This window comes from Acartia tonsa, chromosome 11, assembly GCF_053477335.1.
Source record: "Acartia tonsa isolate MP-2025a chromosome 11, ASM5347733v1, whole genome shotgun sequence".
In the NCBI taxonomy this organism is placed as follows: domain Eukaryota; kingdom Metazoa; phylum Arthropoda; class Copepoda; order Calanoida; family Acartiidae; genus Acartia; species Acartia tonsa.
The window spans coordinates 19,349,700-19,367,920 of record NC_137270.1 but is presented as its reverse complement, the minus strand read 5'-3'; the positions used below and the strand labels follow the sequence as shown (position 1 = coordinate 19,367,920).

The following is an 18,221-nucleotide window of genomic DNA, read 5'->3' as shown; positions in this document are numbered from 1 at the left end:
TTTAGAGATAATCTATTCCAGGAATTTTTTACCATATACTACTCCAGATCCAAAGGACTTTTAATACAAAATAACAATAAAATCAACATCCCATTTTGATTGTTGGCGGCCACAGGATATGGTCTAACTTTTGAAATAGTCACTTTATCTGCAAGTGTAGTTGCAGCATCAGTATCTACACTAGGTGGTTGAGTAGTAACTTCACTATAATCAGTATTTTCTAAGTTATCACTATGATCGTGGTTGTTTTTTGATGTGGTTTGATCGTCGTCATCTCGACGCAGCCGACGTCTTCGTATGTCAACTGGCATTTTGAGCTAGGTATCTAAAATGGGTTTGGGTAAAAAGAATTATTTTTGATATGTATAGTTAGATGCAATTGATATTGCCTTAAAATAAAAAAAAACAGACGTCTTGAAAAGCCTTCTAAAATGGAGTACTCAATCGGTTAGGTATTCAAATTAAAGGTAATAAACCTACTACTTTATAAAATGTAGCGAATGGGTCCCTATTAAAAGGGGCTCTATATTCTAAAGAACAGAAAATAGTCTAAAACCATGTAACAATAAAATTGTCTGAAAACAATTAAATACAAATCAGCCGAAATTACTGAAAGGCATGTTGAGATGTTGGTTTAAAAAGACAATTAATTTAGAAAGAGCTAGATGTTTTGGAAGTATCAACACATCTTAGAAAATTAAATGGGTAAGAACCGCTTACACCTCTAATCAACTCAGGGTTTACAACCCTTAGGCAACACCCTGCGTACGCCACTGAAATTAATACGATTTAAGAAGCGTAGGAACACTATAATAGTTGCCAGAAAGTCTATACGTCCATTTAAAACATTCTTTTTAAACTATTTAGCAACATTTTTTTTATCTGATATTATTCTTCTAATAATCTGATTTTGAAATAATAATTCCTATAACAACAAGGTACATTTTTAAAACGAATCATCTCTAGAATCAAGTCATACAATAGTTAGTATGTCATTTCAGAGTTTCACTTTTATGGATGTTGTCATCCTTGATTATAGAGTAATTAACTGCGTTTCTAAAAATGACATAATAACTAAAGTATTTAATAATTAGTTTCTATTATAAAAAATATTTCTTTATGCATAAGTGAATAAGATAATTACCTCAAAATTGTGAATAGAAAAGATATTGAATAAATTTTTTTCTTTCAATTAAAAAATGTAAAAAATATTGTTAAGTAACAATATTAGAGAAGTATTTCTTTATCTAATGTTTATGTAAATTAAATAGAAATTACACATTAATGACGTGAAATTTAGAGGGCCATTCCTAAAATTTTATACTCTTTAATATAAATTCTTGGGGCAGGGGGTTGATACGCTCATATCGAGTTATATGAATACAATTGCTTTATAAAAATATTTATCTTTTTAAAACTGCAAATAAAAATGGGGCGGTCGAGCTTTTAATGCCCGGCCCTATAGGCCTCTAGGTGTGTAGCCGCTAGTACATGATATATTGAAGTTTTGACCTGTGCATTGCAGAGAATTGACACTGACGACCAACCTAACCCAAAAAAACTAACAAACAAGGAAGACGCCATCCATAAGTAGCGAAGCTTATAAATATAATTGGGCAGTCATAATAGACAAACAGACAGTAAGTTGAAGAGTACATGCTCAAAAAGTGGTCATACGAACAGCTAAAACGGTCCTAGGACAAACGCAGGAGTCCCAAACGTCGGAGTGGACAAACACAGGAGTGGACACTTAACCTAACCTAATTTAAACCATATCTTAGGTTTTTAAAATGCCTAACCCCTGAAGGGGGGCATATTTGTATATTCATATCTTAACTTAACCTAACCCGTATAGAAATACTCACTTAAATTAATATTTTAACACTCCTGCGTTTGTCCACTCATTGTTAGGGACTCCTGCGTTTGTCCTGGAACCGCTAAAACTCCAGAGAAGTACAAATAAATCTAGACCTCTAGAGCATTACAGGACGACTGACGGATAATGTGAGTTGTATTGTAGATGCTCATTGGCAAGCAGAATATTAGCACAAAAATTCAGCCATCTATCTTAAACAGCAAACGAAAAATTCAAGTTACAAATATAGAGTAGCTTCGCTACTAAACAAAACACTTCACTGGGTATTTCTCACTCTTCAGCTGAATAAATATTCACTTCACGAAGCAACACTTACACACACACACACACACAGAAACATAACTGAGCAACGTACTAACGTACGTGACCTTGACTCCTTGGTGGGTAAATCTTGACTAAACTTATTCTAATGTCCAGCGTATTATACACAATCAGTAGTCAAGACAAGGGTGCCGTATGTGCGTCCTAAGATCCGTTCCAAAACTTTTCACATAGATAAGTACAAGCGGCTGCGCCCCTAGTATCTAGGGTGTCTGGGGATATGATGGAGCTAAAAATAGCCTAAAACCAATTCAGGACCTATGAAAGATTGGATCATGGAAAGAAAACAAAGTTGCGGGTTTCGTCGTATTTTCACAGTAGCTTTTGTCTCTAGCCCTGTGGGGCAATTATTAACATTTACTTAACCTAACCTAAAATAACCTTTCAAAAGCTACTGTGAAAATACGATGAAACCCGCAACTTCGTTTTCTTTCCATGACCCAAAAGATTCAGTGTAAAGGCGAATCAAATCGGTTCAGCGGTTACGTAATTGGATAAGTGTATTTTTTAATATGAATCACAGTTTTCGTCTATATGCAATTTAAAAACTCAGTTCGAAAAGAATAAATCCATGATAACTATATATATTTAATCAATAGTTATTAGGGCGGGAAAAAGTGGGCGGAGATTTTAAAAGTAACAAAAATCAAGTATTTTTAAAGTTTTTTATAGGTTTTTTGTAATGCCAGAATAAATCTACAAGAGAAAAAATTATCTTACAAAAATAAAGATTTATATATATTATTACTATTTCATTTTATTAGTATTATTTCAACTATCCTTCATAAAGTCAAATATTTCTTACTCTTCAGCTAATTGATACAAAAAAACTCTTTTAGCTCACAAAAGCTTTGTCTAGCAATTTTTAAGCTTGATCAAAATAATTCTTCTAAAAGGTGAATTAAAATATGTTTTTTTTTATTTAGTATTTGGATATCAAAAAAACATTTGTAAAAATCCATATGTACAAAATACATTCTGTACAAAATCGGACAATAAATTGGCCTACCATGAATAATGCGGATAAATCTAAAAAAAATCCGGCGCCCTTATGCATCAAGAACCACTGCACCCCTTTCTCTGCCCCCATTCCCCTTTATTATGCTAGCGTTTGTATCTCCCTATCATCAGTCTTCATCATACATATTATTATTCTTCTTCAAGAAGTTGAAGGGGAAAGGAGGATGACAGGAGGGGGGGGGAGGGGGATTCTACAGCTCCCTTGCTCTTTATATTTAACAGTTAGTTTGTTTAATTTTACATATGTAATTTAATTGCGACGCTTGTAAAATTATGGCTATAGGATCTAATATTAATATGCGCTTTGCTTGAAGAAGGGGGTAATGTGATTGATTTGAGGGGGGAGAGGGGGGGGGGGGTTATAGAAAGGCCACTCTAGCAATATCAGGGATATAAAGGACAATGTAGAATATCTATTTTGGCGGGTTTTACCAGACCTCACCTCTACCCAAAATATAATGGACTAAGGTTACTCAAAAGCAGCGGTATACCGGGGGTGTCAATACCCACCTTAAAATTTGAAATTTGAAACACAGATCTTCCCCTTTTCTCACTCCCTTGTAGTTTCACAACCCCCTGGTAAATTGCTGTTTACGCCACACTGCTCAGAAATACCCACAACAATATTTTCCGGATCATGGAAAGAAAACGAAGTAGAGGGTTAGGTTAGGTTAGATAAATAAATACTTATGATAGCCCCGCAGGATTAAAGCTCCTCCGCAGGGGCTAGAAATAGGAGAAAAGCTACTGTAAAAATACGACGAAACCCGCTACGTCGTTTTCTTTCCATGATCCGTTTTTTCCTAATATTTTAAGAGAAAACAAGGATGACAACATCCATAAGTAGCGAAGCCCAAAAATTATGATTGTATATCAGGAAAAAAATACTATAAAGCTGTGTCATATAATAAATATTAATATTGGTAAAATAGGGAAATCATCACACCTTTAAAATCACGCAACCTCATAATCATGAAAACTTAAAAATCTAGGAATCGATCTAGCACCGCAAATAATAGACAAATCTTAATGAAACTTGATGGAAATATGTAAAACATGAGCATATTCAATCCCTGATAATTTCAACCGTCAATCCTAAATAGGAATTGAGAAAACCATGAAAACCTAAAAAATCTAGGAATCGATCTAGCACCCCAATTAAAAAAAAAATATTAATAAAGCTTGGTGGAAATATGTAGATTATAAAATTAATTAATCCCTGAAAATTTCAGCCCTTAACTTTGTTTTGAAAAGGAATTGAGAAAATAACGAAAACGTAAAAACTAGGAATCGATTTAGCACCCCAAATAACAAACAGACGGACAAAACAATGTATATATTAGATGGGCATATATAGTGGGAATCTTCTCTAAAAATTTCAGCTGTCTATCTTGAATAGGAGCCGAGAAAATCACAATTCATTAATTACGGGCAGACGGACGGACGGACATAGTGAATTATAGAGTAGCTTCGCTACTAAAAACAAGGATGACAACAACTATAACATTTGCAATAAATATAAGTAAGGAATTAATTTAATAATACACAAGGATAACAACAGCCATAAGTAGCGAAGCACCAGAAGATTTGAAGAGTATTTGATGATTTGTTAAAATCAAGTAAAGAAATATATTAGAGAAAATAATCACAAAACCTTTCTCACATACTTTTATATTTTTTAGAATAACTGACAGACCGATGGACAAAGTAAATTATTTACTTAATGCTCATTGATATAGAGAATCTTCTTTGAAAACTTCAGCTGTATATCTTTAATAGCAACTGAGAAAATCATATTTTCCCAATAGCATTACAGATGAACTGATAGACAAAGAGAATTATAGAGTAGCTTTACTACAAAACAATGAAAAAAAATATTGAAATAATTCCCTGAAAAACAAAATTATGTCGTCCAATCTGCAAATAAAATGCTATGCAGCAGGGGCGTCCAAAAATTTTTGTTAGGGATTATTTTTTTTTTTTTTTTGGGGGGGGGGTATTTCCCCCCAAAAAGATTGTTCGGGGGGGGGGGGGTAATTACCCCCTCCTAAATAAAATGAAAAATTTCATTCCAAAATTCGTTTGGGGGGGGGGGGAATCACCACTTTACCCTCCCCCCCCTTAGACGTCCTTGCTATGCAGACAGACAAACATAAATGTCTAAATTGAATTTTTGGTAAATTTACACACATCAAAATGTAAATTACATTTTAGAAAATAATTCAAACTGTTAATTTTTCAAGGTCGCGGTTTTTCCAAAGCGAATCTTTTCTATGATTTGTGCATATACGCTAATACGTCAAAGAGTGTGTGACATATTGATCTTTTATTTTGTGATTTCTGCCAATTTTTAAAAAAAGGATATCCATAACAGCTCGACAGATATATTTTTTTCTTTTCAAAGTAAGTAGCTTCTCATAGGTCGTGGCAAGTTTTATAACTATTATTTTATCCCCCCAACTTTTTTTTATGTCTGTATATTTGCTAATTCATTTAATTTATGGTCAATTTATATAAAGAACTATTCTTTTTATCCATTTTAAATCTTTAAATATTCAGTGGCGTGCGAAGCACTTTGTCTAGGGGGGGGCATTTTGAAGATTTTGTAAAATTTTGCCCCCCCCTAAATCAAAGTGCCCCGGGGGGGCACTTTGCTTTAGGGGGGGGCATTTTGATTATATATACTAAATTTAAATAAGGGCGTTTTAAGGGGTGGGATTATTTGATTATGGGCCTTCTAGTTCTTATCCCTTCTTCCCCATCCCTTTTTCCCATTTATATCCCACATCTTTCCCCCCCCCCCATCTCTTCTCCCCCATCCCTTCTCCCCACCCTGCAATGACCGAAGGGAAGGGAGCTAGAAAGCATCTTTGAAAAAAAAGTACAGAAGATAATTTAACCTCCCCCCCCCCCCCAAATACCACAAAACATTTTTTTATGGGTGGAAGGGGATGTTATAAAATCTCAGCAGGAAGGATGAATAACCTCATTAAAAAAAATTTTTTTGGGGGGGAGATAAAAACACTCATTTTGGAAATAATTTACCAAAAATTAACCTAATATGTAAAACTGATTAAAAATATTTATTTATTGTATGACAACAAGGATGACAACATCTTTAAGTAGCAAAGCACAAAAATCATGAATAAAAATACAGACAAGTAAATTTAAAGAGCATCTGTTGAAATAAATATATATTTTAGGTAGAAAAAGTCACAAATCCTTTTTCCTGTATGTTGTGTGATGACAGTCAAAGTAAATTACATACTGGATGCTCGAATCAGCGAGAAATTTTATTTTTTTAAATATTATAATCCACAAAAAAATTACTTGTCCTTTCATCTACAGATATAAAAATCTCTTAGAAATATAGGGTATAGTCTCTTTTGTGGCAACGCCTCTTAAGGGGCATTTCGTCGTATTTTCATAGTAGCTTTTAAAAGGTTATTCTAGGTTAAGTTAGGTCAGGTGATTTCCCTGCAGGGTTAGGCAAATGGCCCCGCAGGAGCTATAAATAGGTGAAAAGCTACTGTGAAAATACGACGAAATGCACCTTAAGAGGCAATGTCACAAAAGGGACTATACCTGAAATTTAAAAGATACAAAAATAGCCAAAAACGTCCTGAAAAGCAGTCCAACCTCCATGAATTTTTAATAGTTAATTATACTCCATAATGATGGGAATGTTAACATTAAGTTTTAGCCTTCTATCTTTAATTGCAGTTGAAAAAATCACATTTCCCCCTTAGCATTACGTACTGACAGCCATAGTGAATTATAGAGAAGCTAAAAAGTTATATCAACATATCCTACCCTCTTTAAATGGCACTTTAAAACTCTGTTAATTTTTGATTAAGTGGTGTTTCCAAGGATTTATAAGGGCGGTGCGTGAAGCGCACCTAAAATATTTACTCCCCCTTTGAACTAAAATCAATTAAAGACAACAAGAGTGGCGTATTTGATCAGGTTAGGAATATAGAGTGTAGTTAGTTTTAATGGTTTTTAATGAAAATTGCCATAAAAAAAACATGTCTTTTTGTAAGGGTATGTACACAAAAAAAATGATAAACTTATCCTGAAAATAAAATGACATCATATATAGTTATTCATTTAGACAGACATACAGTGTTGAGAAAAAGGCTTATATAAATATCAACGCTGTTTATTTTTTATATAAAATAACTTTTTGATTAAATATTTGTTGTTTACACATGTTTTTAAAGAAATAAAAACACAATATACAATGCAATGTGATAAAAAGCAGAAACCGTTTGGAAGGGTGCGAAGCGCAAATTTTTTTCTTCAAATATGCAGGGAGGGAGGGGTTTTTGGGCTATTTATTACACTAGTCCCCAATATTTCATAAAAAATTTTCTTATTCGTTGGCTCAACAACTTTGGGGACTTTAATGGAATTTTGATTGGTTGGTTAATTAAGTCGAGTTTCCATACATTTCATCCACTAATTGTAATCCAAATAAGGGTTTGTGATTTTGTGTATCATCATTGGGGATGTACAAAATTTCTTTGGTAAAAAGTTTATATTATACAAAATAAAATACTTCCTATTACCTGGTTTGTTATGTTCAGTGAAAAAAGATTATAACCTAATTTCTACACTAATTAAAAAATTTAGTAAGGTTAAATGAATAGTAACTGTCTGTTTGGCGCGAAGCGCCAAAAATTTTTTTTTGGAGTATTTCTTGATCTTTTTTTTTGAAACTGGGATAGTTTTGCTTTTTGTAGGGTAGGGGGCAAAAAGGGGCATTTTTATTGACCAGGGGGGGGCAAAATGGGGCATTTTTCAACATTTAGGGGGGGGCAGGGGGGGCGGTGGCTAGGGGGGGGCAGGGGGGGGCGTTTTGGTCGCTAGGGGGGGGCGATTGCCCCAAATGCCCCCTTCGGTTCGCACGCCACTGTAAATATTTTCTGTCATATTACTTTGTTTTCTAAATATTTTTCTTTTCAAAATTCCCATTTGTTTGGAAAGCCTATGTTAAGGTTAACACAATATTAACCCTTACAGATCGGGGGGGGGGGCTCAAAGAGCCCCCCCCTCTAGTTTTTTTAATCTCATTTTTTTTATAGGTAAGATGGAGAGCTGTAACTTCATGACTTTTTAAGTTTAGTAATTATACGTCAGCAAGAGTTGATTTTATTAGGATATCTGGTCTGTGTCGGTCGTGGTGTCCAGTCAAAGTCGGTTGGGTAGCAAAAAAAATTAGAAAAAATTTTAAATAAATCTTAATTTCTACATTATGACTTTTGTGTATAAGGTAGAAACCTAAAATTTTTTTGGTAAATACTTAGATATCAATGACCATCTGAGAAAAGTGGTGTTATGACCGTTTGACCGCTCCCTGACCGACTTTATGACCGATTTTTGTCCGGCTTTTACTACAGACATATATCATGAATATCGTGGCTTCTATTACAGCTAGAGACCTATAATTTTTTTTGGTAAATCCTTGAGCAATAATAAACAGATAAAAATATTAATTTGCGCCGCCAACCGCCGTTTTACCGCCGTAACCGCCGAAAATGGCGGTTTCCGTTATTTGCCGTTTTTCGGCGATGATCAGAAAAAGTAATTTTTTTGTTATGAAAAATAAAAGTTCGTCCTAAAATTTGGTCATCCTAGCTGCAAAATTGGCCGCTCTACAGCTGTTTTAAAATTTAGCGGCTGGCCGCTAAAAAGCGGCTAAGGAGCGGTCTGACTGCTATGACTAGAAAAAGTAATTTTCTCTAAAACTACACATGAACCACCAGAAAAAAATTTTACGTCTTTATCTGTACCAGGAGCCGAGATAGAGGGGGGGGCTCAAAGAGCCCCCCCCCCCCGATCTATTAAGGTGGGAATTGGGGCCCGATCTGTAAGGGTTAACAAGGGAAGAATTGTTGTCAATTTATCTTGCTAACATGAAAATCGTTTATTTTTCAGTTTGTTCATAATTGTAGGTAAAAATGTGTTCTACATTTCTTCTCATATTCAACAACTTTCATAAAAATGATACTAAATACAAAAAAATAATTTCACAAAAAATAGTATTGAATGTAGAATATTGTTTATGAAGTAACCAGGAATAATTATTAAGTAAATCTTTAATTTTTTTTTATTTTAGCGATTTTGTAGTATGAGTTAGCTTTCCTCAAATATTGTAATCTTACAGAAATATATTTCAATCCTTTGTTCTTCATACATTTATTCCTGTTATTTGATATTTTATTCCATTGTTTATCAAAATAGCAGACAAAAAGGAAAATGCTTTCCTTTTTAAGTTGTATTACTCTTATTTGGGGAAGAAAAGATGAAAAGGAAAGTGCAATTCCTATCAATTTAATATGATAAAATGATTTTTTAGTTATGAATTGTTATTTAGCTATCTTTTATAAAGTTACTGCAATATCATTCCAAGGAAAAAAAATATTGACTGTAGGTATATTCCAAGATTAGAGCCCAATCGGTTCAATGGTTACTGAGATCTTAAGCTTCAGACAGACGGACGGACGGACAAGCAGACGGACGGACGGACAAGCAGACGGACGGATGGACAAGCAGACGGACGGACGGACAAGCAGACGGACGGATGGACAAGCAGACGGACAAACGGACAAGCAGACGGACAGATGGACGGACGGACGGACATACAGACAGACATCGAAGTCTGTAGAAAAACTTTGCGTAAAAAAGCTATGTACAAATGCCCTGTGGCAATTGCTTTGACTTTGGACAATTATTGCCAAAAAATTCCCCCCGCGCCTTTTTTCTCTAGTACCATTTGCACTTTCTCTATTTCTCCCCCAACCTCCAAATATTTTGGAGGGGGTTGCACAAAAGATGAGTAAATAGTAAAAAAGTTCACATTCCAATAAGTTCGATCCTTAATTATTTTTTTCTCTTCTCAAAAAGTGTATGTGCCTTCATGGACAGGGATCTAAGGGATAACTTAATGAACCAACCAATGAAAGTCCCCAAAGTTGCTAAGTCAACTAGTAAGAAGACAGTAATATAAAACGTTGGGGACTAGGGTAATAAACAGTACAATATCCCGTTCCTTTTTGGTTCATGAAAGTAAAACAATTTGGCACCGATTATTCCATAATTTTCTGGAAAGTTATATTAGTCTATATAGTGTAGAAAGTTAGCATCCTATTTTATAAAGCAGTATGTCTTTATTGTCTGTAGCGAAGGATCTTGATAACCGCTGAACCGAATTTCTTACATATTTCAGAGAAGCATGACATTAATCACGGATATGTTTTAAGATATTTTATTTTTAGATTTAGGATTTAAGGATGGTTTTAGGCTATTTTTCTTCTCTTCTGTACCACTTTTATACATTAGAGAGTCACTATATGCTAGGGATGCATCCAATAGTTTTAATATAAAAGACTATTGGAATCCCCACCATTCATCTTAGGAGAAGAGGAACAGAAAAAGACCACAAGACTCTAAATCGAAAAAAATACATAAAGCTATTCTGGGAGCTATACAAAGCTTACCTAAAATTTAACACTTAATAAGTTCAGTGGTAAGTGAAATTTTTACTGACTAATGACCCGCCTCTGTGGGATCCTCTAACCCTGCAGGGCCTATACCTAAAGTATTCTAACCTAGTTCCCAATATAACCTAACCTAACCTGACAAATAAAAAACTAATGGAAAACTATCCCCCCCCCTTCTATTTTCAATTTATTTAAAAATAAGAGGATAGGGGAGGGGGTATCAAAGTTGAAAAGGGTATTTTGTGTGATAAGTTTTTCAGTTCTATTTGTAGTTGTCAACTTTTTATTTTTTTTTCAAGCATCGGACTGTGTTAAGCGCCTGGCGCCTAGCCTAGCTTTCACACAAAGTACCTTGTTGTGCACAGTAAACACTCCCCCCCCCCCACGTATTTAAATATCTAAAAAAATTAAAACAAGAAAGGAGGGGGGGTTTAATGATTTGTTTATTACTTTATGTCAGGTTAGGTACTGAGTAACTCGCGGGGTTAGGGTACCCCGCATGGTTTAGGCACAGAAAAAAAGCTCCCCCCACCTTATTTTCAATTTAATTCAATAATAGATGAAAGGGGGGGGGGGGGTTAACAAGCTTTTTGTGGAAAGATAGGTTGAGGGGAAGGGGGAGTTTATCAGTGCTCAGCAGACACTTTGTAGGAAAGTACCACCTTTGCTTTCTTGTGTTCAGAAACCATTGCCATAACATACACTTTACTATTTACATCTACGTGTGAGTATCTGTCTAGTAAGATCTAGAAAACGGTAGAACTTTAGAAAATAAGGATGACAACATCCATAAAAGCGAAGCACTGAAACGGCAGGACAAACGGAATTAACACTTGTATAGTGTCAGAACTGAATAATCAGAATTTAGATGTATAAGAGTCGAAGCAAAATTGTATGTAAATTTGTTGAAAAACTGCAGGATACAGAATAATGTTTATGGACATACTTACATTTTTAGGACTTGATTATAGAGTTGCTTCGCTTATAACATTATGCTTCCTTGTCCCAGGAATCAATATACCAAAAATCTGATTAATTAGATCACATAAAAATTCGTTGTTTAAAAAAAGGAAAAAAACCCAACATGTTTAAAATGTTTGAAATCGATAGGACAATTCTAACATGCCTAAATTAGCGAAAATAGGACGTACGGACGGACCGACCCTAATAATAGAAAAGCTTCGCTTTCAAAAATCAAAGTCGATATAAATATTTAGTATAGCGCAGTTACAGTGAGCTTGTAAGTTTATAATGAAAAGGAATGACGACATCCATAAGTAATGAAGCACAGGATCATTGAGGGTCAAACGGTTAAAGTGAGTTAATAAGTGGTAGCATAAAGTAGTTGTGTGTGCTGCTCCAAGAAATTATACTCTTATTTATTGGCCAAATGTAGACAGTTGTAAATTTCTGTGTTACAATCTATTGTGTAAAAAAAAATGATAATAATATTTTCTCAATGGAATGCGGTTCACACCTAACATCAAACAACTTTGTCTGTTTATCTATCTATCTATGTATCTATGTATCTATCTATCTATCTATCTATCTATCTATCTATCTATCTATCTATCTATCTATCTATCTATCTATTTATCTATCTATCTATCTATCTATCTATCTATCTATCTATCTATCTATCTATCTATCTATCTATCTATCTATCTATCTATCTATCTATCTATCTATCTATCTATCTATCTATCTATCTATCTATCTATCTATCTATCTATCCCTCTATCTATCTAACCAAGTTTCTTTAGGGATAGGACAATGTACAACAAATTTATGAACACCCCCAATTAAACTAAACATTTTGTATGATAGATGTATTTGTGGAAAGGTTTGATAATACTATCAATAAATAGAAAAAATATGGATACCCAAAGTTTTTTAGCCAAAAAATATTTTAGAATTCAGAGTCCCCTTGTATACTTGTCTTTAGTCATTATTATTGAAAAAATGAAATTACTCAAAGTTAAATGGTTTACCACAATCTTTGGAAATCCCAGATTTTTTTTCTGTAAAAATGAGATCAATATTTTGGGTTTTACACTCTTGAGTCAATTTTTGTAGCGAAGCTACTATATAATTCACTTTGTCTATCCGTCAGTGCATCAGTCAGTTTGCAACGCTAGGGAAATGTGATTTTCTCACCTGCTATTCAACATATGTGGCGAATATTTTAAAAGCGAAGCTTTTCTATAATTAGGGTCGGTCCGTCCGTACGTCCGTCCGTCACAGAGAGTTAGCTCTTTTCGTTAATTTAAACAGGTTAGAATTGTCCTATCGATTCCAAACTTTGCATGATGATTTCTATAGTAGTAAGGTACAATTTAGAAAGCGTAGCAACTCTATAAACAATACCAGAATGTCCGTACGTCCATTTTAAACATGTCGATTTTTAACTTTTTTGACAACAAATTTTTGTAAGTTAAAATTATCCGATTCTTCTGATTTTTTGAAAACTGATTACTATTACAACAAGGTACAATGTTATAAGCGAAGTATCTCTATAAACAAGTCCCAAAAATGTAAGTATGTCCTTAAACAGTATCATCTATTTATGCACTTTTGCAACAAATTTTCTTAAAATATTGTTTGTACTGATGCATTAATATTCTGCTAATTCAGTTCTGACAATCTACAAGTGTTAATGTTCGTTTGTCCTTCCATTTCAGAGCTTCGCTTTTATGGATGTTGTCATCCTTGTTTTTGTTACAATTAGGCTAAACCAATAATATAAAAATAATTAAAAAAGGTTTCGTGATTTTTCTCCAATAAATATTCTTGAATTTAACGAGTGCTCTTATAATCTTCTTTTCCGTGTTCCCATTCATATTTTTTTGCTTGACTAATTATGTATGTTCTTATCCTTGTTAAAAGCTAAGTTACCAGTACACATGTCTAAGGTAACACCGTACTTTATTGAAACCTAGTCTAGTCATGTATGTATGTAACTCAATCATGATATTTTGGATTGTTTATAACGACGAACCCCAAACTGTCCCAGTTTTGAGCAAGACGATCCTGTGACGTCATATAAAAAGGGAAGGGGGAAGAAATCTCTTCCCTTTTCTCTTCCCCCCTTCCTTTTTTCTTTCCCGAAATGTATATGACGTAACTGGAATCGTCTTGCTCAAAACTGGGACAGTTTGGGGTTCGTCCTTAAAACTTGCAGCGCAGCTATCCATATCTTATTTTTCTGTCAGATTATTAGCTTATACGTCAAATAAATCTATAAATATAGATGTATTACCTACCTAGATACCCCTGTTGTGAATTTTTTTCGTCCGCTAGCAAATTTCTTCCTGCTCTTTTATGCGCGACTTGACTGTGTTAATATTTCTGATACTATTAGTTAATTTTCAAATACCCAATTGAAAGTTGTCACAGGATCCTGAAGGTTCCCTACCCCTCTATGGTTTTACTCTAATGTCCGTTTATGCACAGACACATAACTATAATTGCCTTTGTTTACAAAGTACATAGCTCTCATTGTATCCCTTCAAACTGACATACATATGTAGAATAAGTGAATCTACAATTTCCCCAGGGAGGAAACAGTGGGATGTTTATTATACTTGTCCCCAAAGTTTTTTTTATAACATCCTATTATTCAGTGACTTAAAAACTTGTGTAACTTTTATTGAATTTCAATTGGTCCATTAAGTTAAGTGTCTAAACATTTCAACCACTAATTGTAATGTACATAAAGGGTAATTTTTGTCAATATTTGGCTTTAACAGCATTAAAATTAGTAGGCGAGGGGCCTGATAATAACAAAACTACATAAAGAACTTTTTAGACCATAGAAAACTTCTCATTATAAAAACACTAGAGGCTTATTTTTTGTTTGAGGGGGGGGGGGATTTTCATTTTTTGGGGGGTTGGGGGTGGCCCACCCCCATGAAAATAGCTTAAAACCACCACAGGACCAATAGATATATACCCTGAAGAGTAGAATCCAATCGGTTCAGTGGTTACCGAGATCTTAAGGGACAGACGGACAGACATCAAGCTACTTTGTGTAATAGATAAGTTTGTAAAATATAACTCTTCAAGAAATGAAACAGACAGTCAATGTAACAAATAAGTTTAAAAATAAGATTAAAATCATATGAGAAACAACAGTAAATATTCTTTTATTAAAAATCAATCCACAATAATTTATTTACAAAAATACAATTATTTTTAAATAAAAAGGAAGCAGGTACGTAGTAGAATCCAATCATCTAAAGTAATTCTGAAATGAAAAACTTTTAGTTACTACAGGGTCATTCAAGAGAAATGATAAAAAAAATTCAATTATGCATAGAAAAAAAAAACAATTGTATAAAATACTTTTTATATTTAGAAAACCTGTTATGGGACATTTACGTTTCAAATACTTAAAAATTATTATCTCAACAAATTATGCCTTAAAAACCGGTTTTTCCAAAGGCCTTATTTTTGAAGATTTATGGATTTAAAGGTTGTGCAAAAAAGCACTTTAAAATTCAAATTGCGCGGCTGAGTTCTCCAAAACTACAAAAATGGTACTTAATTTCCAAAAACTAGAGTTTTGACAATTCTAACGGTATGCATAAGATTTCCCTACTATTAACACAAGCCGCGCAATTTAAATTTTAAAAAAATGCGCATTTTTTTCACCACCTTCAAAACATAAATCTTCAAAAATAAGGCCTTTAGAAAAAAACGGTTTTCAAGGCATAATTTGTTGAAATAATCATTTTTAAACATTTGAAACTTAAATGTCTCATAAAAGGTTTTTAAAAAAGGTTGGGCGTCATTGCCCTAACTACTTATTTTTGTATTTAATAATTATCCATAATTTAGGAAAGTTTTTAGATAAAAATGATTAAATTGCTGCTTTCAAAATAACTATAAAATATTTTACCTTTAAGCGCTTTTAAAACTTTACAAAATTTCCTTTCCTCTCTTAGCTCCTAAAATATTAACTGAAATTAGGATAACTGTTTAAATAAAAGAGAAAGGGATGTAGGTTTGTCTGTCTGTCCTTAAAAATCCTGTTAACAAACTTTTTTTATTCAATTCTTACTAACAAGAAAAAGTTGATAATGAAAAAAAAAAAATATTTGACATTTTCTTGATTTTTATTGATTATTTTATGACTAAATATGATCATATGATACATTAATCAAATTAAACACAGTTTTTTAAACTTTAAATCAAAAACATTCACTTTACATTTAAACATTATTAAATACTTGTTGTAACACCCCAAGAGGCCACAAGGGGAACTTGTCTTTTTTTTTTTAAAAAAAGGGGTTAGGAGGAGTTGATCCTTCACATTAAAAAAATCTATTGGCGATTTTTCTTGGAAGGGTAGTGGCACCATCATCCAAAATTGATAAAGACCTTCCCAAATCTTACCAATGAGAAGCTACATTGAAAAGGAGAACATAACAGTTCAGTAGTTAGCAAGATCATTTAGTACACACAGACATGTATACTGTTACTTTTGATTAAAGAGTTATACAATAGTCATCAAATTATTGTGAGATGCAATTAAACTTTCTTTATAGAAGTGGGAGTTTGAAGAGCCTTACATGGACAGATCAATACAGGTTAGGGTTCTACAGGGTTGAGGATCAATGAAAGGGACTAAGAAAAAGATAATAGTTTTTATATAGTGTAGGAAATCTATAAAAAGCTCACCATTTGCTCTCAGTAATTTTACTACTCCTGCTCTACTGATGTTATATAAGACCGAATCGGGTTGTTCTAGTGCTGTATCAAGTGCTGTTCTACCTAGATACAATTAGTGTTAATATTAATAATAATTTGTTCATTTAATGAAAGAAGAGGAAAGTAAATATGCATAAATCATAGAATACATCATAAAATACGAATAGTTTTTAAAAAGTTAAAGAGTGTTAAATTTTTTTATTATGATTGGCCTGTCTGATTAAGAAATTCCTGCAAAAAAAAACACAAAAATATCACCATTTTAAAAAATAATCATAGAAAAATCTTACAGATAATTTGACAAAGATATTAAGTAACTTACCTTTTTTACTTTTGGAGTTGACATCAGCTCCATGTTGTAAAAGAATCTTAACTATATCTATTTCACGATTTCGTGCTGCCTTAATCACAAGGACTCTAGCTACCTATAAAAGCGGGAAGTTTGTAAATATTTTACTCAACACACTAAATCGTTACAATTTTCATGAGAAATACGCATTTTATAAGGCATACAAAACGCTCTAATTTTCGTTCTATTTACCGTAATTTTGTAATTTTTTTTGCTTGTTATTTCATTTTACATATACTTTTATCATTTTATCAAAAAAAAATTTATCTTTTTTCATCATTTTTTGGAGAAATTAAAGCTTAAACTAAGGGTATCTTTAAACGCAAAATTGACACACTTAGAATTAAAAATGCGTATTGAGTACAAAGGGGGGATAATTTCAAGACATGCATGTTCTAAAGATATCTTTTTTTCCATAAAATTTTAATGTTTAGTCCACCGGAGATTACCCTGAAAATCATATATCAATTTAGAAAGATAATTTTTGTAGAATAGTTACTGAATTTACAACTTTATGTTCTCTGAAAGTATAGTTAAGATCAAAGGCGTGCAAAAGGTTGGTGTAGGGGTTGTTTACACCACCCTTGTAAAATTAAGGGGGATGGATACACCTCCCTAGGTGTCTACCCATGTCCACCCTCTTGACAAGAGCCTACACCCTCAGATACACCCCTCTATAAATTCCAAGCGGGTGTAAAGGAAATAAATTTACACCCCTTAAAATAAAGTGGGGATGGGGGTGTATTTAAGCAAGTCACTGATTCAGATAATTCTATGCTATCTATTTTTAGGTAAATTAATTACCAGACTTTACTAAAAAAATCTTGCAATATTCTGTACAACTGTACTGTACAACTTTTAATTAGTAAATTGAGACATGAGGAAACTCTCATACATATGTAGGGGGGGGGGGGGAGTTAATGCAACCATCCCATAATCAATTAATCCAAATTTTGTTATGAAAATTGGCATGTGTAATCCTTAGTAGGTCTGTTTTTCAAAATTTAACAAAAAGTTAAGCTTAGGGGGGGGGGGGGTTAAGGCAACCATCACGTAATCAATGCACAAATGGCACCTAGATTCGAGTTTCATTACAAAACTTGGCATGAGTAATCCTTGGTAGATCTTTTTTCCCAAAATGGAACAAAAAGTTGGAAAAGTAATGGCTAATGGCTGTTTAGCCATTTTTGGGCTATTTTCAGGGCAAATCCAGCAATAATTACGTAGGAATCATCCATTAGGGATAGGTTTTAATGGGTGTTGAGCTACCAAAATAGTGGCAGCTGGGTAATGGCTAATAAGGATATAAAAAATTGAACATTTCCATGGAATTAAACTTTTCTGAATTAACATTATAACTTTATGTCATGGACATATTACTAAAAACACTTTTTTAATTTCTAGATTTCGCTGTCATAACAGCTGAAAACTGCCAAAA

General features: G+C 33.3%; 1 long non-coding RNA gene across 1 annotated transcript; it reads right to left on the bottom strand.

The window, feature by feature from the left end:
- Positions 1-14,843: 14,843 nt before the first annotated feature.
- LOC145331521 (uncharacterized) lies at positions 14,844-16,859 on the bottom strand. Its single transcript, XR_013883771.1, has 4 exons — positions 16,757-16,859; positions 16,405-16,497; positions 15,623-15,671; positions 14,844-14,968 (listed from the first exon to the last, which is right to left on the bottom strand). It is a non-coding gene; the product is annotated as an uncharacterized LOC145331521 (long non-coding RNA).
- Between the last annotated feature and the right edge of the window lie 1,362 nt (positions 16,860-18,221).